The following is an 8,714-nucleotide window of genomic DNA, read 5'->3' on the forward strand; positions in this document are numbered from 1 at the left end:
TCCCCCCAATTTTTTATATTGGGGAAAAAACATCTCCAGGGGCAGAGAAATAGTAGAGGGGTTAGAGCACTTGCTTTGCACACAGCTGACCAGGGTTCAATTCCTAGCATCACAGCTGGCCCTCCAAGTACTGCCAAGAGTAACCATGAGCATAGTTAAATGTGGTCCCCAAAGAATTCCCCATTATTATTTTTGGGCTCAGGGCTTTTGGCTCTGTGTCCCAGGTCTCTCCTTGCAGTGCAGGGGGCCCTATGAGGTGCTGTGTATTAAAGCTGGGTCCCCATGTGCAAGGCTGGCAACCCCTACGGTATTATCTCTCCAGCCCTAAGCTCATTACTTCAGCTAACCTAGAATGGATTTATTATGTTGCCTTTGGTTTTAATTTAATTTTACATTCAGATACAGCTCACACACATTAGTGTAGCAGTTCCTGAGCATCCCTGGGGAGGTGAGGACAGGAGTTTGCTGGGGTATTGCACCAGGACACTCTCTGACTCACACGTGTTGGGTGGGGGAGGGGCCTTAGTTTCCCTTCTGTAAAATGAGTATAGGGTTCAGTCAGTGCAGCACTTCTGACTGCAACCAGGAAGTCTGGAGGGGCAGGAAGAGCTCAGGGCAGGACCCAGTCCCAGTGAGTCCTGGCTGGGAACTAGAAAACCTCGAAAGAGCTTTATTGGGGGTAGAGGTGTAGAGGGTTTTTACTGTTGTATTGTTTGCCAGCACGACCCGGCTGACCCAGCTGACCCAGGTTCGATTCCTCCACCCTTCTCTGAAAGTCTGACAAGCTACCGAGAGTATCTCGCCTGCACAGCAAAGTCTGGCAAGCTCCCTGTGACATATTCGATACGTAAAACACAGTCACAACAAGTCTCACAATGGAGACGTTACTGGGCCCGCTCGAGCAAATCGATCAACAACAGGAGGACAGTGCTACAGTCCTATTGTTTACTGGGCCACAGCAGCCTGGTGCAATGAAGAAAGCTTCACATCAGGGCTGGAGGGATACTGTGGGAGAGAAGGGGCTTGCCTGTATATAGCAGTGTTAGCTGCAACCCAGGTTCAACCCGTGGTACCACATATGGTTCCTGGAACACCCCCAGGACTCACTCCTGAGCACAGAAAACCCTGAGCACCACTGAGTGTGGTCCAAACCTCCCCCTCCCCCAAAAAGCATCACATAATGGTCACAGCTCATTGTTTTGCGAAAATTTTGCCATAATACCTACAAAAAGGATGCTAGAAATTGTGGCATGCCTGTGTGTGTACATGGGCATAGGTTTGTAGTTGCCCACATCTGTGTGTACATGTATGTGAACGTGTCTGAGTGTATGAGCTTGCACAGACGCACATGTATAGAGTATCACGTGCAGCTATGTGATGTGTGCATGCATGTTGATACAAGTGTTTATGTGTGCATAAATATGTGTATGCACAAGTTCATGCATGTACTTATGAGTGCATAGATATGTGTATGTGTGTCTTCATGAGTGCATGTGTCTTAGAAATGCACATATGCACGTGGATGTGAATGCACACATGTATGATGAGTGAATTGATGTACATGCATGAGCATCTGCACAAATACATTTTGCATGCATGTGGAATTACATGAATGCATAATGTGTGTGGATATGCATGCATGAATGCCTGCACAAAAGCATGCATGTGCATGCATGGATTGCACACGTGTCTGCATGATTGAATGGGTGCAGACATGTGTATCTGCATGAATGCGTGTGGACACACAAATGCATGTATGTGCATATATTGTTTGTACGAGGTAGCATGTATGTGTATGTTCATGTGTGTGCGCGTGCTTGCACGACTGTGTGTGTATGTTTGTGCTCACGGGGTGATTCGATCTCAGGTCAGGCAGTGTCTGCAATTTAAGGACAGGGAAGGGATGCTCCCTCCAGTCCAGTCACTGGACCTGACACTTGGGCATCACTCTGTGGCTGCCCCCTCCCCTGCTTACTGCCCAAGGACTTCCCACCAACTGCATCCCCGCAGGTCCCCGAGGTGTCAGGGAGGAGGTCTCCAGAAGGAACTCCAGTTCCATGATGCAAAGTGGACATGTGTCACTACCTTCCTCCCCAGCCCACAGGGGTGTCCTTTGTCCCCAAGGATCCCAGGTGAGGCCATAGTCTCAGCGTGCAGCCCGGGGTCACTCTGACCTCAGTGCCTCCCACTTACCTAGCATCGCTGGGGGGACAGGAAGGGACCCTCGGTGACAGTCCCTGGAGAGAAGGACATGCATGCTACACTCCACAGCCCTGCTGACTTCTCAGAAAAGACACAAGAGCTGAATGAGGGTCTGCAGGCAGCAGGGCCAGGGGCAAGGGAGCACCCTGCCATTAATAAGTGTCCCCACCCTGCCTTCCGTCCCAGCCCTGTCTGCTGGTCTTTGCGCTGTGCACCCTGCCCTCCTGTCCCCCACAATGCCTCAGGGTAAAAGAACCAGGGTAGCAAGGAAAGTCAACCAGGAGCAGTGCATGGGGGAGTTGCGAGGTTTGGTGAGCGGTACCCCAGAGTTACATCTCTGTCCTTGCCTGAATGTGAGGGTTTTGAGATGATGCGATCTGGAGGCGAGGCCACGGGGAACAGATAGTGCTCTCACCCAGATGGCCAGTCTGCTGAGACCTGTGAGAAGGGGGACGTGGGGGATAGGAGGTTGCAGGGCCAGAGGAGATGGAGGCTGTGGGAGCTGGTGGACACATCTTCATGGGACCAACAGCACTTTTCGGGGTCTCCCATGGCTGATGAAGAGAGCTTCCGGCTCCCTATCTGTCCACAGGGTGGGCTTCACCTGGCTCCTTTGTTCCTCAGTTTCTTTTTTTTTTCCATCTTTATGTTTCCAGGGCACACCTGGTGGGTGCTCAGGGCTTACTCCTGGTTCAGGGATCACTCCAGGTGGGCTTAGAGGTCCATACGTGGTACTGGGGACTGAACCTGGTTGGTGCCATGCAAGGCAAGTATCTTAACCATGTACTGTCCCTCAGTCCTTCCAAGATGTGACTTTTGATATTGTCTTGCGACATGTGCATCTCCTCGGCCCCTCACGTGGGGAGTCACGGAGACCTATCTCTCAGCACCTCCTTTCCTTCTGTCTTTTGGCTTGTTTGGGCCACACCCAGTGATGCTCAGGGCTTAGTCCTGGCTCTGTGTTCAACGATCACTCCTGGCAGACTCAAGGGACCAGATGAGGTGCTCGTGATGGGGCCAGCATCTCCTCGTCTACTCTTGTCAATGGTGGCCAGTCTCTCCCCTGTTTAAACTCTGTCTGTGGGGCTGGAGCGATAGCACAGCAGGTAGGACATTTGCCTTGCACGCGGCCGATCCAGGTTTGATTCCCAGCATCCCATATGGTCCCCTGAGCACAACCAGGAATTACTATTTCTGACTGCAGAGCCAGGAGTAATCCCTGTGCATTGCCGGGTGTGACCCCAAAAGCAAAATAAATAAACTCTGTGGCTCCTCTGAGCCCTTCCGGACAAACATACTGTGTTGGACTTCAAGAATAAATGGAGGGTGTGGATGACTGGATATAAAGTGACAGGAACTCAACCTTCCACCCTGGCTTTCTAAACCCGCGCTGACCTGCCACCGACCGGCTTCCAACCCCAGGCGGTCAAGGTGGCGCTCTGCTGACCCCTGGTGGCTGGCCAGAGTATCACCACGCTCTGCACCCCGGGCCCGCGGCTGAGCACCCGAGGCAGGGCGGTGGGGCTGAGTAGGAACCAAACACCCTTGTCCTTCTTCTAAGCTGCGGGCTGAGAAAACCCAGGCACTCCCACCCAGGCGCCGTTGCTATCCCACCTCTGTCACTGTCCCCGCTGTATGTCCTGCGGTGACTTGTGACTGTCCTTGCTTGAGCACTGTGGAGTTTTCCTGTCCTGCTGTGGGCCTCGCAATACAAGGCATGTGCCACACTCCTGGACCCTTTGGTTTTTGGGTCACACCTGGAGATACTTGGGTTACTCCTGGCTCTGTGCTTAGTTATCGTCCTGGTGATGCTCAGGGGACTCTATGGGATGCTGGAGATCGAACCCGGGTCAGCAGAATGCAAGGCAAACGTGTGCTATCGCTCCGGCCCGGACCCTCTGCTTTTTGTTTCTGATTTTTGTGGGGGACCCAAGCCAGTCATGCTCAGAGGACCACGTGGTGGTGGCAAGGATTGAATCTGCAGCTCCAGCCCACTAAGTCATCTCCCCTTTTTTGCGGCTACTCCTCCAAGGTGTGGAGGAGCTGTTCTTGGCTTTGTGCTTGGAAATGACCCCTGGTGGTGCTGAAGGTCATATGAGATGCCAGATATTCCCACTGAGGTCTGTGATGCAAAGCAAGTGCCTTACCCACTCTACTACCACTTTGAGCTCCCTCCCTGACCCCCAGTTTTCAAAGTACATATATATACTCGATTTTACTCTTGGCTCTGAACTCAGGAATTACTCCTGGCAGTGCTCAGGGGACTATATGGGATGCTGGGGATCAGACCGTGTAGGCCATGTGCCAGGCAAGCGCCCTCCTGGCTGACTATTGCTCTGGCCCCACATTTTTTAAAACATAAACATCTTTAAAACATTGGGCCGGAGCAATAGTACAGTGGGAGGGCATTTGCTTTGCACGTGGCTGACTCGGGTTCCATCCCCAGCATTCCATGTGGTCCCCAAGCATTGCCAGGAGTAATTCCTGAGTGCAGAGCCAGGAGTAAGCCCTAAGCATCAGTGGGTGTGACCCCAAAAGACAAATAATTCCCATCCCCCTCCCAAAGAAAACCCTACACAAACATGTTCTTGAAACATGTTTTTGTGCCATACTTGATGTGCTCAGGACTTAATACTGGCTCTGTGCTCAGGGGTCATTACTGGCAGGATTTGGGGGACCACTGTGGTGCTGGGGATCAGACCTGGGTCAGCCATATGTGAGACAATGGCCTACTCCTTTACTATCTCTCCCGTTATTAACCTTGACCCCTGATTTTGGGTTCCTGGTTTGTGCCTGTAGCAAGTACCTCACTCATCTCCTGGTACTGGTCTGTTGCAGCAGCACCTCCTCCAAGAAGTCTTCCAGACATCCTTAAGGGAAGCTTGGCTCCCCTCAACCCACATGCTCCCTCACCCCCCAACATCCCATTTGGCTCAACATCAACCCCAGGTGTGTCTGGGGTGCTATGGAAATGTGTGAATGGGGAACATGATCTGTTACTAGGGTATGCCTTGGGGCACACCTACTATTGGGGTACCTGATCTGGTATTGAAGGTTGGGCCACTTGTGGTGCTTGGGGTTACTCCTGGTACCAGGGATGGAATCGAGGTTGGCCACATACCAGGTACTGCCAGCACACCTATGTCACCTCTCCCACGAGGGTTCGGGTATGGAGCTGTGAGTGTCCCTGTGGGGGTAGCATTCTGGGCGAAGGGCCGGGGCTCATCCCTGGCACTACAGGTTCCTGGCTGGGAGAGACTCCTGAGCTGGGGTCCTCCAAACAAACTAACGAAAAAACCAAGTGTGCTGCTAGTCTGGGGAGCCCACATCATCACTGCCGGCAAAACTCCCCATCTCACAGTGGGCTCTGGGGAGTGCGGTCCAGACCTCTTCCAAGGAAGCCAGTTATGCAGGGATTGGGAGGGGTTCAGCGGGGATGTGGGTGTCAGGGAAGGCACTGGGCCAGGGGAGGCAACAGCAAGAGGAGGTAACTTTCCACTATGGGCCCTGGAGAGCCCTGGAAAGTGCTGGGGGCACATGAGAGCCGAGCTGTGGAAGGCGTTGCGGGGTACATGATGCCAACTGTGGAAGGCTACTTTGGTTACCTGAAGCCACGGAGACCTGGGTGTGGAGGAAAATGGGATTTGAGATTCAGGGGGAAGCAAAAGGAGGCTGTGGGGCAGCCGGGGGACCCTGTGGCACCTCTGGCTTGGAGGGGACGGATAGTGGCATGGCTAGGGGGCAGGGGACCGAGAATGTGGGGCAGATGGGAGTGCTGGGAGCTGGAGCGTCCAGAGTGAGGCCAGGGGACAGCCCAGGCAGGGGTTCCAGTGCCTCCCCGGGTGCCTCACAAGGTCACCTGCACTCCAGAGGGCCACTGTGCAGCTTTGCGGAAAGCCCCTACCCTGGCCCTTATTTCTTTTTTTGGTTTTTGCCCTTTTGGGTGACATCTGCCTCTGCACTTGGGGATCACTCCTGGCAGACTCAGGGACCATATGGGGTGCAGGGTCAGCCATGTGCAAGGCAAACACCCTCTCCACTGGACTATGGCTCTGGTCCCCTGGGGTTTTTCTTTGGGCCACAGAGTGTGTGTGGGAGGCAATGTGGGGACTGGGTGACACCACTAGAGCCACCCCTGTAGCCCCGACTTACTTCACTTTGTGTTCAGATTCTCAGGAGACTCGTGCACCGGCCTAGTAGGTCACCCCACCAGAGGTCGGGGGCTTCCAGAACTGAACCACAGGATGCTGGGGGTCAAACTGGGGCTGGAGGCATCCTGGATCACTGGGATAGAGTTGGCCTGTGGGTCATGTGATACCTGCAAGGGTGGGTGGGGGGTCTTGTGCACATAAGGCAGGCGGGGGACAGTCTCCACTGTGCTCCTCCTCTGCTAACAAAGGCTGAGGGAAGCCTGGGGGGGGGGGATCTTCACTTCTCCGGGCATTTTGTACAAGATTGATTTATTAACTATGATACATGTCACATAAGGCCTTTCAGTTCTTTACACCGTTCCCATCGAGACAAGTACAATACTTGGTAGCAAATACATGATTTTCAAAAACAAAACCAAACAGAAACACCTCTCCGAGAAGCCTGGCTTCAGCCCTCCAGCACAACCCCACGACGAGTCCAAAAAAAACAAAACAAAAGAGCCCAAACAAAAAAGGCTGGAAATGAAGCGAACATTCCTAACGCCGGCTCTGCGTCCGGATTCGAACCCCCCAAATACAAAGAAATACTTGTTGTACTTGACAGTTTTCCACTTCTGCGGCCAGCCTACAAACACCAATCAGTCCCATTCATGTGTGTGTTTGTTCTCAGGAAACTCAAAATATATTATTCAACATATAGAGAGAGCATTTAACAGGTGAAAAATACAAGTACCAGAAAAATAAGCTGGCGGCAGCACTGTTCCGAATTTTCAGACGTTTTATTCCCAGACAATCCCACATTTCCTTTTCTTAAATGTACACAGGAGACATGATTCTTTTATGCAAACAATAACTTACGCCCTGTCACTGCGACGTGGGACGATGCAGCGGCCGGGACCCCTGGGAGGCAGTAAGTGGAACCCCTGGGGTCCAGCCTGGATGGAGGGTCCTGGTCCTTTTCCCAAGCACGTGTGCCTGGGGCCTGCAGAGGTCCCACAGCAGCCGGGGTCAGAGGGCATACTGGGACGAGCAAGGGGACCCTCAGGGAGCCCTTTGCCTAGCAGATGACCCCCCAAGTAGTGTGGTCCCCCAGGAGGGCGGGGGGGCACCTGGCTCCCTCTGCTCTTTGTGTGCTCGTGGGTTTCGTTTCAGGGCTGCTCCCCACTATTCCCTGCGCCCTCACAACACCCTGTGGAGGACTGGCCCCGTGAGCCCCCCGTGCCAGGTCAGGGTTCTGGCACCTGGGGAAACCCCCCATTCACCTAGAGGTGGGGGCGGGGAGCCCTCTGGGACCAGCTCCCAGGGCTGTGTGCGTGCAAGGACGGGGGTCCCTGTGGACTGACGCCTGCCCCCCGTGGTGATGCCCACACAGAGCGACCCCTCGCCTGGCTGGCAGGAACAAGCATGGGTGTCTGTTCTCTGGTCCTAGGGCAGAGCAGAGCCAGGCAGTCCCCGGGCCAGGCCAGCACAGCGCCAGCAGCAGGAATCCACCCCTGGGGAACCCTGCAGGAGAACGGGGGTGAGGGATGAGAGCCCCATTTTCCAAGCACCTGGTGGGCTGCAGGAGAGTCACGGGAGGCTAGCGCACCCCCTGCCGGCAGCAGGGCGCAAGTGCGGGGCTGGGGGGCTGGGGGCGCAGGGCCACAGGCGCTGCTGCGTAAAGTGCAAAGGGACCCACAGGCCGCGGCCCCGCCCTCTCCGCGGTGAGCAGCTTGGGGAGGGGGGAGCTAGGGGGACGCTGGGGCGTCCGGCTGCCCCCACACCTCAGGGCTCCTCTCTTCCTGCCCCCGGCTTCAGTGAAGAAAATGGATTCACTCCCACACAGCCAACACTAAGCCCACCCCCAGCTCGCCGGGCACCCCCGAGCACCCTCCCCGCGGTCCCCGGGCGGACCCTGCCTGCAGGGCGCGTGGGCACGCACGCAGCACACACACACGCAGCAGCAGCAGCAGCAACGTTCCGTAGCTCTGTAGTGAGTGGAAAGCAGGCGCCCGAGCCAGGGTCGGTGGCGGGCAGCCTCCGGCACCCCAGTTTTGCTCTCAAACGCCTGCCCGCCCCGCCCCCCAGGTCTGCAGTTCTTCCTTCTGTGGGTCCCGGGGGGCTCTTGCTTTCCTTCCAGTGTTCCTGTTGGAGGGGATTGTGTCCCGAAGCCTGGGGGGGGCCGGGGGCGTGCACTCTTCCGGTCCAGGCACCCCGCTGCCCCCCACCCCCACCCCCACCGTGCTAGCGCCTTCAGCAGCGTACCTGGGGGGCACGGCGCCGGCTGACTTAGTGTTCCCCAGGAGGGGCCGGCCAGGCTGTGCCCCGGGCAGGGACCGACCCCACAGACGGGGCATGTTCTCTGGGGGCATGCACCCCGGG

Source organism: Sorex fumeus, unplaced genomic scaffold (genome assembly GCF_029834395.1).
Source record: "Sorex fumeus unplaced genomic scaffold, SorFum_2.1 ptg000122l, whole genome shotgun sequence".
In the NCBI taxonomy this organism is placed as follows: domain Eukaryota; kingdom Metazoa; phylum Chordata; class Mammalia; order Eulipotyphla; family Soricidae; genus Sorex; species Sorex fumeus.